Source organism: Chiloscyllium plagiosum, unplaced genomic scaffold (genome assembly GCF_037043375.1).
Source record: "Chiloscyllium plagiosum isolate Xiang-an unplaced genomic scaffold, Cpla_swu_hap1 HiC_scaffold_31, whole genome shotgun sequence".
In the NCBI taxonomy this organism is placed as follows: domain Eukaryota; kingdom Metazoa; phylum Chordata; class Chondrichthyes; order Orectolobiformes; family Hemiscylliidae; genus Chiloscyllium; species Chiloscyllium plagiosum.
In genome coordinates this window covers 56108336-56131690 of record NW_028270169.1, presented here as the reverse complement: position 1 = coordinate 56131690, position 23355 = coordinate 56108336, and positions in this window count along the sequence as shown.

The window sequence follows — 23355 nt, the reverse complement described above, 5'->3', positions numbered from 1 at the left end:
TCACACACTCACTCCCATCGACACACACACACTCACTCCCATCATCACTCACACACTCACTCCCATCATCGCACACAAACTCACTCCTATCATCATTCACACATTCACTCCCATCATTGCACACACACTCACTCCCATCACCACTCACACACTCACTCCTATCATCACACGCACACTCACTCCCCTTGACAATCACACACTCGCTCCCATCGCCACTCACGCACTCACTCCCATCATCACGCACTCACTCATTCCCATCGACACGCACACACTTACTTCCATCGTCACTCACACACTCACCCCCATCATCACTCACACACTCACTCCTATCATCACACACACACTCATTCCGATCATCACAAACACACTCACTCCCATCATCACACTCACACTCACTCCCATCATCACTCACACACTCACTACCATCATCACTCACACACTCCCATCATCAGTTAAAACACTCACTTGCATCATCACACACACTCACTCCCATCATCACACACACTCACTCCCATTTACACTCCCACATTCACTCCCATCGACACACACTCACTCCCATCATCTCTCACACACTCACTCCCATCATCACTCACACACTCACTCCCACCATCACACACACACTCAATCCCATCAATATTCACACACTCACTCCCATCGACACACACACACTCACTCACATCATCACACACACACGCACTCCCATCATCACTCACACAATCACTCCCATCACACTTACATACTCACCCACATCGACACTCCCACACTCACTCCCATCATCACTCACACACTCAGTACCATCATCACACACACACTCACTCCCATCATCATACACACACTCAATCCCATCAACACTCACACACTCACTCCCATCAATACTCACACACTCACTCCCATCGACACACACACACTCACTCACATCATCACACACACACGCACTCCCATCATCACTCACACAATCACTCCCATCACACTTACATACTCACCCACATCGACACTCCCACACTCACTCCCATCATCACTCACGCACTCAGTACCATCATCACTCACACACTCACTCCCAACAGCACACACACACACACTCCCATCATCACTCACACACTCACTACCATCGACACTCACACACTCACTCCCATCATCACTCACACACTCACTCCTATCATCACACACACACTCATTCCGATCATCACAAACACACTCACTCCCATCATCACACTCACACTCACTCCTATCATCACACACACACTCACTCCCATCATCACACACACACTCACTCCCATCATCACACACACACTCACTCCCATTTACACTCCCACACTCACTCCCATCGACACACACTCACTCCCATCATCTCTCACACACTCACTCCCATCATCACTCACACACTCACTCCCACCATCACACACACACTCAATCCCATCAATACTCACACACTCACTCCCATCGACACACACACACTCACTCACATCATCACACACACACGCACTCCCATCATCACTCACACAATCACTCCCATCACACTTACATACTCACCCACATCGACACTCCCACACTCACTCCCATCATCACTCACACACTCAGTACCATCATCACACACACACTCACTCCCATCATCATACACACACTCAATCCCATCAACACTCACACACTCACTCCCATCAATACTCACACACTCACTCCCATCGACACACACACACTCACTCATATCATCACACACACTCGCACTCCCATCATCACTCACACAATCACTCCCATCACACTTACATACTCACCCACATCGACACTCCCACACTCACTCCCATCATCACTCACACACTCAGTACCATCATCACTCACACACTCACTCCCAACATCACTCACACTCTCACTCCCATCATCACACACACTCACTCCCATCATCACTCACATACTCACTCCCATCATCACTCACACACTCACGACCATCAACGTACACACACTCACTCCCATCGACACTCACAAACTCACTCCCATCATCACTCACACGGTCACTCCTAACATCACTCACGCACTCACTCCCATCGACACACACACACTCATTCCCAACATCACTCACACACTCACTCCCATCATCACACACAAATTCACTACCATCATCGCACACAAACTCACTCCTATCATCATTCACACACTCACTCCCATCATTGCACACACACTCACTCCCATCACCACTCACACACTCACTCCTATCATCACACGCACACTCACTCCCCTTGACAATCACACATCGCTCCCATCGCCACTCACACACTCACTCCCATCATCACGCACACACTCATTCCCATCGACACGCACACACTTACTTCCATCGTCACTCACAGACTCACTCCCATCGACACTCACACACTCTCTCCCATCATCACTCACACACTCACTCACATCATCACACACGCACTCAATCCCATCAATACTCACACACTCACTCCCATCGACACACACACACTCACTCACATCATCACACCCACACGCACTCCCATCATCACTCACACAATCACTCCCATCACACTTACATACTCACCCACATCGACACTCCCACACTCACTCCCATCATCACTCACACACTCAGTACCATCATCACTCACACACTCACTCCCAACAGCACACACACACACACTCCCATCATCACTCACACACTCACTACCATCATCACTCAAACACTCACTCACATCATCACACACACACTTTCTCCCATCGTCACACACACACTCACTCCCATCATCACTCACACACTCACTCCTATCATCACACACACACTCATTCCGATCATCACAAACACACTCACTCCCATCATCACACTCACACTCACTCCTATCATCACACACACACTGACTCCCATCATCACACACACACTCACTCCCATCATCACACACACATCCACTCTCATCAGAACATACACACTCATTCCCATCATCACTCACAAACTCACTCCCATCATCACACACACTCACTCCCATTTACACTCCCACACTCACTCCCATCGACACACACTCACTCCCATCATCTCTCACACACTCACTCCCACCATCACACACACACTCAATCCCATCAATACTCACACACTCACTCCCATCGACACACACACACTCACTCACATCATCACACACACACACGCACTCCCATCATCACTCACACAATCACTCCCATCACACTTACAAACTCACCCACATCGACACTCCCACACTCACTCCCATCATCACTCACACACTGAGTACCATCATCACACACACACTCACTCCCATCATCATACACACACTCAATCCCATCAACACTCACACACTCACTCCCATCAATACTCACACACTCACTCCCATCGACACACACACACTCACTCACATCATCACACACACACGCACTCCCATCATCACTCACACAATCACTCCCATCACACTTACATACTCACCCACATCGACACTCCCACACTCACTCCCATCATCACTCACACACTCAGTACCATCATCACTCACACACTCACTCCCAACAGCACACACACACACACACACACTCCCATCATCACTCACACACTCACTACCATCGACACTCGCACACTCACACCCATCATCACTCACACACTCACTCCCATCATCACTCACACACTCACTCACATCATCACACACACACACTCACTCCCATCGTCACACACACACTCATTCCGATCATCACAAACACACTCATTCCCATCATCACACTCACACTCACTCCTATCATCACACACACACTCACTCCCATCATCTCTCACACACTCACTCCCATCATCACTCACACAATCACTCCCATCACACTTACATACTCACCCACAGCGACACTCCCACACTCACTCCCATCATCACTCACACACTCAGTACCATCATCACACACACACTCACTCCCATCATCATACACACACTCAATCCCATCAACACTCACACACTCACTCCCATCGACACACACACACTCACTCCCATCATCACTCACACACTCACTCCTATCATCACACACACACTCATTCCGATCTTCACAAACACACTCACTCCCATCATCACACTCACACTCACTCCTATCATCACACACACACTGACTCCCATCATCACACACACACTCACTCCCATCATCACACACACTCACTCCCATTTACACTCCCACACTCACTCCCATCGACACACACTCACTCCCATCATCTCTCACACACTCACTCCCATCATCACTCACACACTCACTCCCACCATCACACACACACTCAATCCCATCAATATTCACACACTCACTCCCATCGACACACACAGACTCACTCACATCATCACACACACACGCACTCCCATCATCACTCACACAATCACTCCCATCACACTTACATACTCAACCACATCGACACTCCCACACTCACACCCATCATCACTCACACACTCAGTACCATCATCACTCACACACTCACTCCCAACATCACTCACACACACACTCCCATCATCACTCACACACTCACTACCATCGACACTCACACACTCACTCCCATCATCAGTCACACACTCACTCCCATCATCACTCACACACTCACTCACATCATCACACACACACTCACTCCCATCGTCACACACACACTCACTCCCATCATCACTCACACACTCACTCCTATCATCACACACACACTCATTCCGATCATCACAAACACACTCACTCCCATCATCACACTCACACTCACTCCTATCATCACACACACACTCACTCCCATCATCACACACACACTCACTCCCATCATCACACACACTCACTCCCATTTACACTCCCACACTCACTCCCATCGACACACACTCACTCCCATCATCTCTCACACACTCACTCCCATCATCACTCACACACTCACTCCCACCATCACACATACACTCAATCCCATCAATACTCACACACTCACTCCCATCGACACACACACACTCACTCCCATCATCACACACACGCACTCCCATCATCACTCACACAATCACTCCCATCACACTTACATACTCACCCACATCGACACTCCCACACTCACTCCCATCATCACTCACACACTCAGTACCATCATCACACACACACTCACTCCCATCATCATACACACACTCAATCCCATCAACACTCCCACACTCACTCCCATCATCACTCACACATTCGTCCCAACATCACACACACACTCACTCCCATCATCACACACACTCACTCCCATCATCACTCACAGACTCACTCCCATCATCACTCACACACTCACGACCATCATCACTCACATACTCACTCCCGTCATCACACACACACTCACTCCCATCGACACTCACAAACTCACTCCCATCATCACTCTCACAGTCACTCCTAACATCACTCACACACTCACTCCCATCGACACACACACACTCACTCCCATCATCACTCACACACTCACTCCCATCATCACACACAAATTCACTACCATCATCGCACACAAACTCACTCCCATCATCATTCACACACTCACTCCCATCATTGCACACACACTCACTCCCATCACCACTCACACACTCACTCCTATCATCGCACGCACAGTCACTCCCCTTGACAATCACCCACTCGCTCCCATCGCCACTCACACACTCACTCCCATCATCACTCACACACTCACTACCATCATCACTTACACACTCACTCACATCATCACACACACACTCACTCCCATCGTCACACACACACTCACACCCATCATCACTCACACACTCACTCCTATCATCACACACACACTCATTCCGATCATCACAAACACACTCACTCCTATCATCACACACACACTCACTCCCATCATCACACACACACTCACTCCCATCATCACACTCACACTCACTCCCATCATCATACACACACTCACTCCCATCAACACTCACACACTCACTCCCATCATCACTCACACACTCACTCCCATCAACACTCACTGACTCACTCCCATCGACACACACACTCACACTCATTCCCATCGACACTCACACACTCACTCCCATCAACACTCACACTTTCACTCCCATCATCACACACACACACTCACATCGACCCACTCACACTCAATCCCATCATCACACACACACTCACTCCCATCATCACACACACTCACTCCCATTTACACTCCCACACTCACTCCCATCGACACACACTCACTCCCATCATCTCTCACACACTCACTCCCATCATCACTCACACACTCACTCCCACCATCACACATACACTCAATCCCATCAATACTCACACACTCACTCCCATCGACACACACACACTCACTCCCATCATCACACACACGCACTCCCATCATCACTCACACAATCACTCCCATCACACTTACATACTCACCCACATCGACACTCCCACACTCACTCCCATCATCACTCACACACTCAGTACCATCATCACACACACACTCACTCCCATCATCATACACACACTCAATCCCATCAACACTCCCACACTCACTCCCATCATCACTCACACATTCGTCCCAACATCACACACACACTCACTCCCATCATCACACACACTCACTCCCATCATCACTCACAGACTCACTCCCATCATCACTCACACACTCACGACCATCATCACTCACATACTCACTCCCGTCATCACACACACACTCACTCCCATCGACACTCACAAACTCACTCCCATCATCACTCTCACAGTCACTCCTAACATCACTCACACACTCACTCCCATCGACACACACACTCTCACTCCCATCATCACTCACACACTCACTCCCATCATCACACACAAATTCACTACCATCATCGCACACAAACTCACTCCCATCATCATTCACACACTCACTCCCATCATTGCACACACACTCACTCCCATCACCACTCACACACTCACTCCTATCATCGCACGCACAGTCACTCCCCTTGACAATCACCCACTCGCTCCCATCGCCACTCACACACTCACTCCCATCATCACTCACACACTCACTACCATCATCACTTACACACTCACTCACATCATCACACACACACTCACTCCCATCGTCACACACACACTCACACCCATCATCACTCACACACTCACTCCTATCATCACACACACACTCATTCCGATCATCACAAACACACTCACTCCTATCATCACACACACACTCACTCCCATCATCACACACACACTCACTCCCATCATCACACTCACACTCACTCCCATCATCATACACACACTCACTCCCATCAACACTCACACACTCACTCCCATCATCACTCACACACTCACTCCCATCAACACTCACTGACTCACTCCCATCGACACACACACTCACACTCATTCCCATCGACACTCACACACTCACTCCCATCAACACTCACACTTTCACTCCCATCATCACACACACACACTCACATCGACCCACTCACACTCAATCCCATCGACACACACACACTCACTCCCATCATCACTCACACACTCACTACCATCATCACTCACACACTCACTCGCATCATCACACACACACTCACTCCCATCATCACTCACACACTCACTCACATCTTCACAAACACACTCACTCCCATCGACACACACACACTCACTCCCCTGAACACTCACACACTCACTCCCAACGACACTCACACACTCACTCCCATCATTACTCACACAGTCACTCCCATCATCACACACACACTCACTCCCATCGACACACTCACACTCACTCCCATCGACACTGACACACGCACTCCCATCAACAGACTCACACTCACTCCCATCGACACACAGACACTCACTCCCATCATCACTCACACACACACTACCATCATCACACACACACACACTCCCATCATCAGTAAAACACTCACTCCCATCATCACACACACTCACTCCCATCATCACTCACGCACTCACTCCCATCATCACACACAAACACTCACTCCCATCATCACAGACACACTCACTCCCATTGATAATCACACACTCACTCCCATCATCACACACACACTCACTCCCATCATCACAGACACACTCACTCCCATTGATAATCACACACTCACTCCCATCATCACTCACACACTCACTCCCATCATCATACACACACTCACTTCCATCGACACTCACACACTCATTCTCCTCAACACTCACACACTCATTCCCATCGACACTCACACACTCACTCCCATCATCCCACACACACTCACTCCCATCGTCACACACACACTCACTCCCGTCGACACTCATACACTCACTCCCATCGACACTCACACACTCTCTCCCATCATCAATCACGCACACACACTCTCATCATCGCTCACACACTCACTCCCATCATCGCTCACACACTCACTCCCATCATCACACGCAAACTCACTCCCATCATCACTCACACACTCACTCCCATCGAAACGCACACACTTTCTCCCATCATCACACACACACTCACTCCCATCATCACACACAAACTCACTCCCATCATCATTCACACACTCACTCCGATCATCACTCACACACTCACTCCCATCACCATACACACACTCACTCCCATCATCACACACACACTCACTCCCATCATCACTCACACACTCATTCCCATCGACACTCACACACTCACTCCCATCATCCCACACACACTCACTCTCATCGTCACTCACACACTCACTCCCGTCGACACTCATACACTCACTCCCATCAACACTCACACTTTCACTCCCATCATCACACACACACACTCACATCGACACACTCACACTCACTCCCATCGACACACACACTCACTCCCATCATCACTCACACACTCACTACCATCATCACTCACACACTCACTCGCATCATCACACACACACTCACTCCCATCATCACTCACACACTCACTCACATCTTCACAAACACACTCACTCCCATCGACACACACACACTCACTCCCCTGAACACTCACACACTCACTCCCAACGACACTCACACACTCACTCCCATCATCACTCACACAGTCACTCCCATCATCACACACACACTCACTCCCATCCACACACTCACACTCACTCCCATCGACACTGACACACGCACTCCCATCAACAGACTCACACTCACTCCCATCGACACACAGACACTCACTCCCATCATCACTCACACACACACTACCATCATCACTCTCACACTCACTCCCATCATCAGTAAAACACTCACTCCCATCATCACACACACACTCACTCCCATCATCACTCACGCACTCACTCCCATCATCACACACACACTCACTCCCATCATCACAGACACACTCACCCCCATTGATAATCACACACTCACTCCCATTATCACACACACAGTCACTCCCATCATCACAGACACACTCACTCCCATTGATAATCACACACTCACTCCCATCATCACTCACACACTCACTCCCATCATCATACACACACTCACTCCCATCGACACTCACACACTCATTCTCCTCAACACTCACACACTCATTCCCATCGACACTCACACACTCACTCCCATCATACCACAAACACTCACTCCCGTCGACACTCATACACTCACTCCCATCGACACTCACACACTCTCTCCCATCATCAATCACGCACGCACACTCTCATCATCGCTCACACACTCACTCCCATCATCGCTCACACACTCACTCCCATCATCACACACAAACTCACTCCCATCATCACTCACACACTCACTCCCATCGACACTCACACACTTTCTCCCTTCATCACACACACACTCACTCCCATCATCACACACAAACTCTCTCCCATCATCATTCACACAGTCACTCCGATCATCACTCACACACTCACTCCCATCATCATACACACACTCACTCCCATCATCACACACACACTCACTCCCATCGACACTCACACAATTTCTCCCATCATCACACACACACTCACTCCCATCATCACACACAAACTCACTCCCATCATCATTCACACACTCACTCCAATCATCACTCACACACTCACTCCCATCATCACACACAAACTCACTCCCATCATCACTCACACACTCACTCCCATCATCACAAACAAAATCACTCCCATCATCTCGCACACACTCACTCCCATCATCACACACACACTCACTCCCATCGACACTCACACACTTTCTCCCATCATCACACACACACTCACTCCCATCATCACACACAAACTCACTACCATCATCATTCACACACTCACTCCGATCATCATTCACACACTCACTCCCATCATCATACACACACTCACTCCCATCATCTCACACAAACTCACTCCCATCATCACACACACACTCACTCCCATCATCACTCACGCACTCACTCCCATCATCACACACAAACACTCACTCCCATCATCACAGACACACTCACTCCCATTGATAATCACACACTCACTCCCATCATCACACACACACTCACTCCCATCATCACAGACACACTGACTCCGATTGATAATCACACACTCACTCCCATCATCACTCACACACTCACTCCCATCATCATACACACACTCACTCCCATCGAAACTCACACACTCATTCTCCTCAACACTCACACACTCATTCCCATCGACACTCACACACTCACTCCCATCATCCCACACACACTCACTCCCATCGTCACACACACACTCACTCCCGTCGACACTCATACACTCACTCCCATCGACACTCACACACTCTCTCACGTCATCAATCACGCACACACACTCTCATCATCGCTCACACACTCACTCCCATCATCACACACACACTCACTCCCATCATCACTCACACACTCACTCCTATCATCACACACACACTCATTCCGATCATCACAAACACACTCACTCCCATCATCACACTCACACTCACTCCTATCATCACACACAAACTCACTCCCATCATCACTCACACACTCACTCCCATCATCACACACACACTCACTCCCATCGTCACACACACACTCACTCCCATCATCACTCACACACTCACTCCTATCATCACACACACACTCATTCCGATCATCACAAACACACTCACTCCCATCATCACACTCACACTCACTCCTATCATCACACACACACTCACTCCCATCATCACACACACTCACTCACTCGCATCATCACACACACTCACTCCCATTTACACTCCCACACTCACTCCCATCGACACACACTCACTCCCATCATCTCTCACACACTCACTCCCATCATCACTCACACACTCACTCCCACCATCACACACACACTCAATCCCATCAATACTCACAACTCACTCCCATCGACACACACACACTCACTCCCATCATCACACACACGCACTCCCATCATCACTCACACAATCACTCCCATCACACTTACATACTCACCCACATCGACACTCCCACACTCACTCCCATCATCACTCACACACTCAGTACCATCATCACACACACACTCACTCCCATCATCATACACACACTCAATCCCATCAACACTCCCACACTCACTCCCATCATCACTCACACACTCAGTACCATCATCACTCACACATTCGTCCCAACATCACTCACACACTCACTCCCATCATCACACACACTCACTCCCATCATCACACACATACTCACTCCCATCATCACTCACACACTCACGAACATCATCACTCACATACTCACTCCCGTCATCACACACACACTCACTCCCATCGACACTCACAAACTCACTCCCATCATCACTCTCACAGTCACTCCTAACATCACTCACACACTCACTCCCATCGACACACACACACTCACTCCCATCATCACTCACACACTCACTCCCATCATCACACACAAATTCACTACCATCATCGCACACAAACTCACTCCCATCATCATTCACACACTCACTCCCATCATGGCACACACACTCACTCCCATCACCACTCACACACTCACTCCTATCATCACACGCACAGTCACTCCCCTTGACAATCACACACTCGCTCCCATCGCCACTCACACACTCACTCCCATCATCACTCAGACACTCACTACCATCATCACTTACACACTCACTCACATCATCACACACACACTCACTCCCATCGTCACACACACACTCACACCCATCATCACTCACACACTCACTCCTATCATCACACACACACTCATTCCCATCGACACGCACACACTTACTTCCATCGTCACTCACAGACTCACTCCCATCGACACACACACACTCTCTCCCATCATCACTCACACACTCACTCACATCATCACACACGCACTCAATCCCATCAACACTCACACACTCACTCCCATCATCACTCACACACTCACTCCCATCAACACTCACTGACTCACTCCCATCGACACACACACTAACACTCATTCCCATCGACACTCACACACTCACTCCCATCAACACTCACACTTTCACTCCCATCATCACACACACACACTCACATCGACCCACTCACACTCACTCCCATCGACACACACACACTCACTCCCATCATCACTCACACACTCACTACCATCATCACTCACACACTCACTCGCATCATCGCACACACACTCACTCCCATCATCACTCACACACTCACTCACATCTTCACAAACACACTCACTCCCATCGACACACACACACTCACCCCCCTCAACACTCACACACTCACTCCCAACGACACTCACACACTCACTCCCATCATCACTCACACAGTCACTCCCATCATCACACACACACTCACTCCCATCGACACACTCACACTCACTCCCATCGACACTGACACACGCACTCCCATCAACAGACTCACACTCACTCCCATCGACACACAGACACTCACTCCCATCATCACTCACACACACACTACCATCATCACACACACACACACTCCCATCATCAGTAAAACACTCACTCCCATCATCACACACACACTCACTCCCATCATCACTCACGCACTCACTCCCATCATCACACACAAACACTCACTCCCATCATCACAGACACACTCACTCCCATTGATAATCACACACTCACTCCCATCATCACACACACACTCACTCCCATCATCACAGACACACTCACTCCCATTGATAATCACACACTCACTCCCATCGACACTCACACACTCATTCTCCTCAACACTCACACACTCATTCCCATCGACACTCACACACTCACTCCCATCATCCCACACACACTCACTCCCATCGTCACACACACACTCACTCCCGTCGACACTCATACACTCACTCCCATCGACACTCACACACTCTCTCCCATCATCAATCACGCACACACACTCTCATCATCGCTCACACACTCACTCCCATCATCGCTCACACACTCACTCCCATCATCACACGCAAACTCACTCCCATCATCACTCACACACTCACTCCCATCGAAACGCACACACTTTCTCCCATCATCACACACACACTCACTCCCTTCATCACACGCAAACTCACTCCCATCATCATTCACACACTCACTCCGATCATCACTCACACACTCACTCCCATCACCATACACACACTCACTCCCATCATCACACACACACTCACTCCCATCATCACTCACACACTCATTCCCATCGACACTCACACACTCACTCCCATCATCCCACACACACTCACTCTCATCGTCACTCACACACTCACTCCCGTCGACACTCATACACTCACTCCCATCAACACTCACACTTTCACTCCCATCATCACACACACACACTCACATCGACACACTCACACTCACTCCCATCGACACACACACTCACTCCCATCATCACTCACACACTCACTACCATCATCACTCACACACTCACTCGCATCATCACACACACACTCACTCCCATCATCACTCACACACTCACTCACATCTTCACAAACACACTCACTCCCATCGACACACACACACTCACTCCCCTGAACACTCACACACTCACTCCCAACGACACTCACACACTCACTCCCATCATCACTCACACAGTCACTCCCATCATCACACACACACTCACTCCCATCAACACACTCACACTCACTCCCATCGACACTGACACACGCACTCCCATTAACAGACTCACACTCACTCCCATTGACACACAGACACTCACTCCCATCATCACTCACACACACACTACCATCATCACTCTCACACTCACTCCCATCATCAGTAAAACACTCACTCCCATCATCACACACACACTCACTCCCATCATCACTCACGCACTCACTCCCATCATCACACACACACACTCACTCCCATCATCACAGACACACTCACTCCCATTGATAATCACACACTCACTCCCATTATCACACACACAGTCACTCCCATCATCACAGACACACTCACTCCCATTGATAATCACACACTCACTCCCATCATCACTCACACACTCACTCCCATCATCATACACACACTCACTCCCATCGACACTCACACACTCATTCTCCTCAACACTCACACACTCATTCCCATCGACACTCACACACTCACTCCCATCATACCACACACATTCACTCCCGTCGACACTCATACACTCACTCCCATCGACACTCACACACTCTCTCCCATCATCAATCACGCACACACACTCTCATCATCGCTCACACACTCACTCCCATCATCGCTCACACACTCACTCCCATCATCACACACAAACTCACTCCCATCATCACTCACACACTCACTCCCATCGACACTCACACACTTTCTCCCTTCATCACACACACACTCACTCCCATCATCACACACAAACTCACTCCCATCATCATTCACACAGTCACTCCGATCATCACTCACACACTCACTCCCATCATCATACACACACTCACTCCCATCATCACCCACACACTCACTCCCATCGACACTCACACACTTTCTCCCATCATCACACACACACTCACTCCCATCATCACACACAAACTCACTCCCATCATCATTCACACACTCACTCCAATCATCACTCACACACTCACTCCCATCATCACACACAAACTCACTCCCATCATCACTCACACACTCACTCCCATCATCACAAACAAAATCACTCCCATCATCTCGCACACAATCACTCCCATCATCACACACACACTCACTCCCACCGACACTCACACACTTTCTCCCATCATCACACACACACTCACTCCCATCATCACACACAAACTCACTACCATCATCATTCACACACTCACTCCGATCATCATTCACACACTCACTCCCATCATCATACACACACTCACTCCCATCATCTAACACACACACTCACTCCCATCATCACTCACGCACTCACTCCCATCGACACTCACACACTTTCTCCCATCATCTCACACAAACTCATTTCCATCATCATTCACACACTCACTCCGATCATCACTCACACACTCACTCCCATCATCACACACAAACTCACTCCCATCATCACTCACACACTCACTCCCATCATCACAAACAAAATCACTCCCATCATCTCGCACAAACTCACTCCCATCATCACACACACACTCACTCCCATCATCACACACAAACTCACTCCCATCATCACTCACACACTCACTCCCATCGACACTCACACACTTTCTCCCATCATCAATCACACACACACTCTCATCATCGCTCACACACTCACTCCCATCATCACAAACAAAATCACTCCCATCATCTCGCACACACTCACTCCCATCATCACTCACACACTCACTCCCATCATCACACACAAACTCACTCCCATCATCACTCACACACTCACTCCCATCATCACAAACAAAATCACTCCCATCATCTCGCACACAATCACTCCCATCATCACACACACACTCACTCCCACCGACACTCACACACTTTCTCCCATCATCACACACACACTCACTCCCATCATCACACACAAACTCACTACCATCATCATTCACACACTCACTCCGATCATCATTCACACACTCACTCCCATCATCATACACACACTCACTCCCATCATCTAACACACACACTCACTCCCATCATCACTCACGCACTCACTCCCATCGACACTCACACACTTTCTCCCATCATCTCACACAAACTCATTTCCATCATCATTCACACACTCACTCCGATCATCACTCACACACTCACTCCCATCATCAAACACAAACTCACTCCCATCATCACTCACACACTCACTCCCATCATCACAAACAAAATCACTCCCATCATCTCGCACAAACTCACTCCCATCATCACACACACACTCACTCCCATCATCACACACAAACTCACTCCCATCATCACTCACACACTCACTCCCATCGACACTCACACACTTTCTCCCATCATCACACACACACTCACTCCCATCATCACACACAAACTCACTACCATCATCATTCACACACTCACTCCGATCATCACTCACACACTCACTCCGATCATCACTCACACACTCACTCCCATCATCCCACACACACTCACTCCCATCATCATACACACACTCACTCTCATCGACACTCACACACTCATTCCCCTCAACACTCACACACTAATTCCCATCGACACTCACACACTCACTCCCATCAACACACACACACTCACTCCCATCATCACTCACACACTCTCTCCCATCATCAATCACACACACACACTCTCATCATCGTTCACACACTCACTCCCATCATCACAAACAAAATCACTCTCATCATCTCGCACACACTCACTCACATCATCACTCACACACTCACTCCCATCATCACAAACAAAATCACTCCCATCATCTCGCACAAACTCACTCCCATCATCACACACACACTCACTCCCATCATCACACACAAACTCACTCCCATCATCACTCACACACTCACTCCCATCGACACTCACACACTTTCTCCCATCATCACACACACACTCACTCCCATCATCACACACAAACTCACTACCATCATCATTCACACACTCACTCCGATCATCACTCACACACTCACTCCGATCATCACTCACACACTCACTCCCATCATCATACACACACTCACTCTCATCGACACTCACACACTCATTCCCCTCAACACTCACACACTCATTCCCATCGACACTCACACACTCACTCCCATCAACACACACACACTCACTCCCATCATCACTCACACACTCTCTCCCATCATCAATCACACACACACACTCTCATCATCGTTCACACACTCACTCCCATCATCACAAACAAAATCACTCTCATCATCTCGCACACACTCACTCACATCATCACTCACACACTCACTCCCATCATCACACACACTCACTCCCATCATCACACTCACAAACTCACTCCCATCATCACACACACACTCACTCCCATCATCACACACAAACTCACTCCCATCATCATTCAGACACTCACTCCCATCGACACTCACACACTCGCTCCCATCATCACACACACTCACTCCCATCATCACACACAAACTCACTCCCATCATCATTCACACACTCACTCCCATCATCACACACACACTCACTCCCATCATCACGCACACACTCACTCCCATCATCACACTCACACACTCACTCCCATCATCACTCACACACTCACTCCCATCTTCACAAACACATTCACTCCCATCGGCACACACACACTCACTCCCCTGAACACTCACACACTCACTCCCAACGACACTCATACACTCTCTCCCATAAACACTCACACAGTCACTCCCATCATCACACACACACTCACTCCCATCGACACACTCACACTCACTCCCATCGACACTGACACACTTACTCCCATTGATAATCACACACTCACTCCCATCATCACACACACACTCACTCCCATCATCACACTCACACACTCACTCCCATCTTCACAAACACACTCACTCCCATCGACACACACACACTCACTCCCCTGAACACTCACACACTCACTCCCAACGACACTCACACACTCTCTCCCATAAACTCTCACACAGTCACTCCCATCATCACACATACACTCACTCCCATCAACAGACTCACACTCACTCCCATCGACACACAGACACTAACTCCCATCATCACACACACACTCACTCCCATCATCACTCACGCACTCACTCCCATCATCACACACACACTCACTCCCATCATCACAGACACACTCACTCCCATTGTTAATCACACACTCACTCCCATCGACACTCACACACTTTCTCGCATCATCACTCACACACTCACTCCCATCATCGTACACACACTCACTCCCATCGACACTCACACACTCATTCTCTTCAACCTCACACACTCATTCCCATCGACACACACACACTCACTCCCATCATCCCACACACACTCACTCCCATCATCACTCACACACTCACTCCCGTCGACACTCATACACTCACTCCCATCGACACCTACACACTCTCTCCCATCATCAATCACACACACACAGTCTCATCATCGCTCACACACTCACTCCCATCATCACAAACAAAATCACTCCCATCATCTCGCACACACTCACTCCCATCATCACACACACACTCACTCCCATCATCACACACAAACTCACTCCGATCATCACTCACACACTCACTCCCATCGACACTCACACACTTTCTCCCTTCATCACACACACACTCCCTCACATCATCACACACAAACTCACTCCCATCATCATTCACACACTCACTCCGATCATCACTCACACACTCACTCCCATCATCATACACACACTCACTCCCATCGACACTCACACACTCATTCCCCTCAACACACACACACACACTCACTCCCATCATCACACACACACTCACTCCCATCATCACACTCACACTCACTCCCATCATCATACACACACTCACTCCCATCAACACTCACACACTCACTCCCATCATCACTCACACACTCAGTCCCATCTTCACAAACACACTCACTCCCATCGACACACACACACTCACTCCCCTGAACACTCACACACTCACTCCCAACGACACTCACACACTCTCTCCCATAAACACTCACACAGTCACTCCCATCATCACACACACACTCACTCCCATCGACACACTCACACTCACTCCCATCAACACTGACACACGCACTCCCATCAACAGACTCACACTCACTCCCATCGACACACAGACACTCACTCCCATCATCACACACACACTCACTCCCATCATCACTCACGCACTCACTCCCATCATCACACACACACTCACTCCCATCATCACAGACACACTCACTCCCATTGATAATCACACACTCACTCCCATCATCACGCACACAATCACTCCCATCGAAACACACTCACTCCCATCGACACTCACACACTCACTCCCATCATCACTCACACACTCACTCCCATCATCATACACACTCTCACTCCCATCGACACTCACACACTCATTCTCCTCAACACTCACACACTCATTCCCATCGACACTCACACACTCACTCCCATCATCACTCACACACTCACTCCCATCGACACACACACACTCTCTCCCATCATCACACACAAACTCACTCTCATCATCGCTCACACACTCACTCCCATCATCACAAACAAAATCACTCCCATCATCTCGCACATACTCACTCCCATCATCACACAATCACTCACTCCCATCATCACACACACACTTTCTCCCATTATCACACACACACTCACTCACATCATCACACACAAACTCACTCCCATCATCATTCACACACTCACTCCGATCATCACTCACACACTCACTCCCACCATCATACACACACTCACTCCCATCGACACTCACACACTTATTCCCCTCAACACTCACACACTCATTCCCATCGACACTCACACACTCACTCCCATCAACACTCACACACTCACTCCCATCATCCCACACACACTCACTCCCATCATCACTCACACACTCACTCCCATCATCCCACACACACTCACTCCCATCATCACTCACACACTCTCTCCCATCATCAATCACACACACACACTCTCATCATCGTTCACACACTCACTCCCATCATCACAAACAAAATCACTCTCATCATCTCGCACACACTCACTCACATCATCACTCACACACTCACTCCCATCATCACACACACTCACTCCCATCATCACACACAAACTCACTCCCATCATCACACACACACTCACTCGCATCATCACACACAAACTCACTCCCATCATCATTCAGACACTCACTCCCATCGACACTCACACACTCGCTCCCATTATCACACACACTCACTCCCATCATCACACACAAACTCACTCCCATCATCATTCACACACTCACTCCCATCATCACACACACACTCACTCCCATCATCACACTCACACTCACTCCCATCATCATACACACACTCACTCCCATCAACACTCACACACTCACTCCCATCATCACTCACACACTCACTTCCATCTTCACACACACTCACTCCCCTGAACACTCACACACTCACTCCCAACGACACTCACACACTCTCTCCCATAAACACTCACACAGTCACACCCATCATCACACACACACACTCACTCCCATCGACACACTCACACTCACTCCCATCGACACTGACACACGCACTCCCATCAACAGACTCCCACTCACTCCCATCGACACACAGACACTCACTCTCATCATCACTCACACACTCACCCCCATCATCAGTAAAACACTCACTCCCATCATCACACACACACTCACTCCCATCATCACAGACACACTCACTCCCATCATCACGCACACAATCACTCCCGTCGACACTCACACACTCACTCCCATCAACACTCACACACTCACTCCCATCATCACACACACACTCACTCCCATTGACATTCACACACTCAGTCACATCGACACTTACACTAATTCCCATCATCACTCACACACTCACTCCCATCATCATACACACACTCACTCCCATCGACACTCACACACTCATTCCCCTCAACACTCACACACTCATTCCCATTGACACTCACACACTCACTCCCATCAACACTCACACACTCACTCCCATCATCCCACACACACTCACTCCCATCATCACTCACACACTCACTCCCGTCGACACTCACACACTCATTCCCATTGACACTCACACACTCACTCCCATCAACACTCACACACTCACTCCCATCATCCCACACACACTCACTCCCATCATCACTCACACACTCACTCCCATCAACACTCACTGACTCACTCCCATCATCACACACACACTCACTCCCCTCAACACTCACACACTCATTCCCATCGACACACTCACACTCACTCCCATCGACACACACACTCACTCCCATCATCACTCACACACTCCCATCATCAGTAAAACACTCACTCGCATCATCACACACACACACACACTCACTCCATCATCACTCACACACTCACTCCCATCTTCACAAACACACTCACTCCCATCGACACACACACACTCACTCCCCTCAACACTCACACACTCACTCCCAACGACACTCACACACTCACTCCCATAAACACTCACACAGTCACTCCCATCATCACACACACACGCACTCCCATCAACAGACTCACACTCACTCCCATCGACACACACACTCACTCCCATCGACACTCACACACTCACTCCCATCATCACTCACGCACTCACTCCCATTGACATTCACACACTCACTCACATCGACACTTACACTAATTCCCATCATCACTCACACACTCACTCCCATCATCATACACATACTCACTCCCATCGACACTCACACACTCATTCCCCTCAACACTCACACACTCATTCCCATCGACACTCACACACTCACTCCCATCATCCCACACACTCACTCCCATCATCACTCACACACTCACTCCCGTCGACACTCACACACTCACTCCCATCGACACTCACACACTCACTCCCATCATCCCACACACTCACTCCCATCATCACTCACACACTCACTCCCGTCGACACTCACACACTCACTCCCATCGACACTCACACACCCTCTCCCATCATCAAACACACACACACTCTCATCATCGCTCACACACTCACTCCCATCATCACAAACAAAATCACTCCCATCATCTCGCGCACACTCACTCCCATCATCACACACAAACTCACTCCCATCATCATTCAGACACTCACTCCCATCGACACTCACACACTCACTCCCATCATCACACACACTCATTCCCATCGACACACACACAATCCCATCATCACTCACACACTCACTCCTATCGACACTCACACACTTTCTCCCATCATCACACACACACTCACTCCCATCATCACTTACAAACTGACTCCCATCATCATTAACACACTCACTCCCATCATCACACACACACTCACTCCCATCGACACTCACACACTCTCTCCCATCGACACACACACGCACTCTCATCATCGCTCACACACTCTCTCCCATCATCACACACACACCCACTCTCATCAAGACATACACACTCATTCCCATCATCACTCACACACTCACTCCCATCATCACACACACTCACTCCCATTTACACTCCCACACTCACTCCCATCAACGCACACTCACTCCCATCATCTCTCACACACTCACTCCCATCATCACTCACACACTCACTCCCACCATCACACACATACTCAATCCCATCAATACTCACACAATCACTCCCATCGACACACACACACTCACTCACATCATCACACACACACGCACTCCCATCATCACTCACACAATCATTCCCATCACACTTACATACTCACCCACATCGACACTCCCACACTCACTCCCATCATCACTCACGCACTCAGTACCATCATCACTCACACACTCGCTCCCAACAGCACACACACACACACTCCCATCATCACTCACACACTCACTACCATCGACACTCACACACTCACCACCATCATCACTCACCCACTCACTCCCATCATCACTCACACACTCACTCACATCATCACACACACACTCACTCCCATCGTCACACACAAACTCACTCCCATCATCACACTCACACTCACTCCTATCATCACACACACACTCACTCCCATCATCACACACACACTCACTCCCATCATTGCATACACACTCACTCCCATCATCACACACACACTCACTCCCATCAACACTCACACATTCACTCCCATCGACACACACACACTCACTCCCTTCATCGCACACACACCCACTCCCATCATCACACACAGACTCACACCCACCATCACACACAAACTCACTCCCATCATGATTCACACACTCACTCCCATCATCACATACCCACTCACTCCCATCATCACACACACACTCACTCCCATCGACACTCACACACTCACTCCCATCCTCACACACACACACACTCTCATCATCGCTCACACACTCACTCCCATTTACACTCCCACACTCACTCCCATCGACACACACTCACTCCCATCATTATTCACACACTCACTCCCATCATCACTCACAAACTCACTCCCACCATCACACACACTCTCAATCTCATCAATACTCACACACTCACTCCCATCAACACAC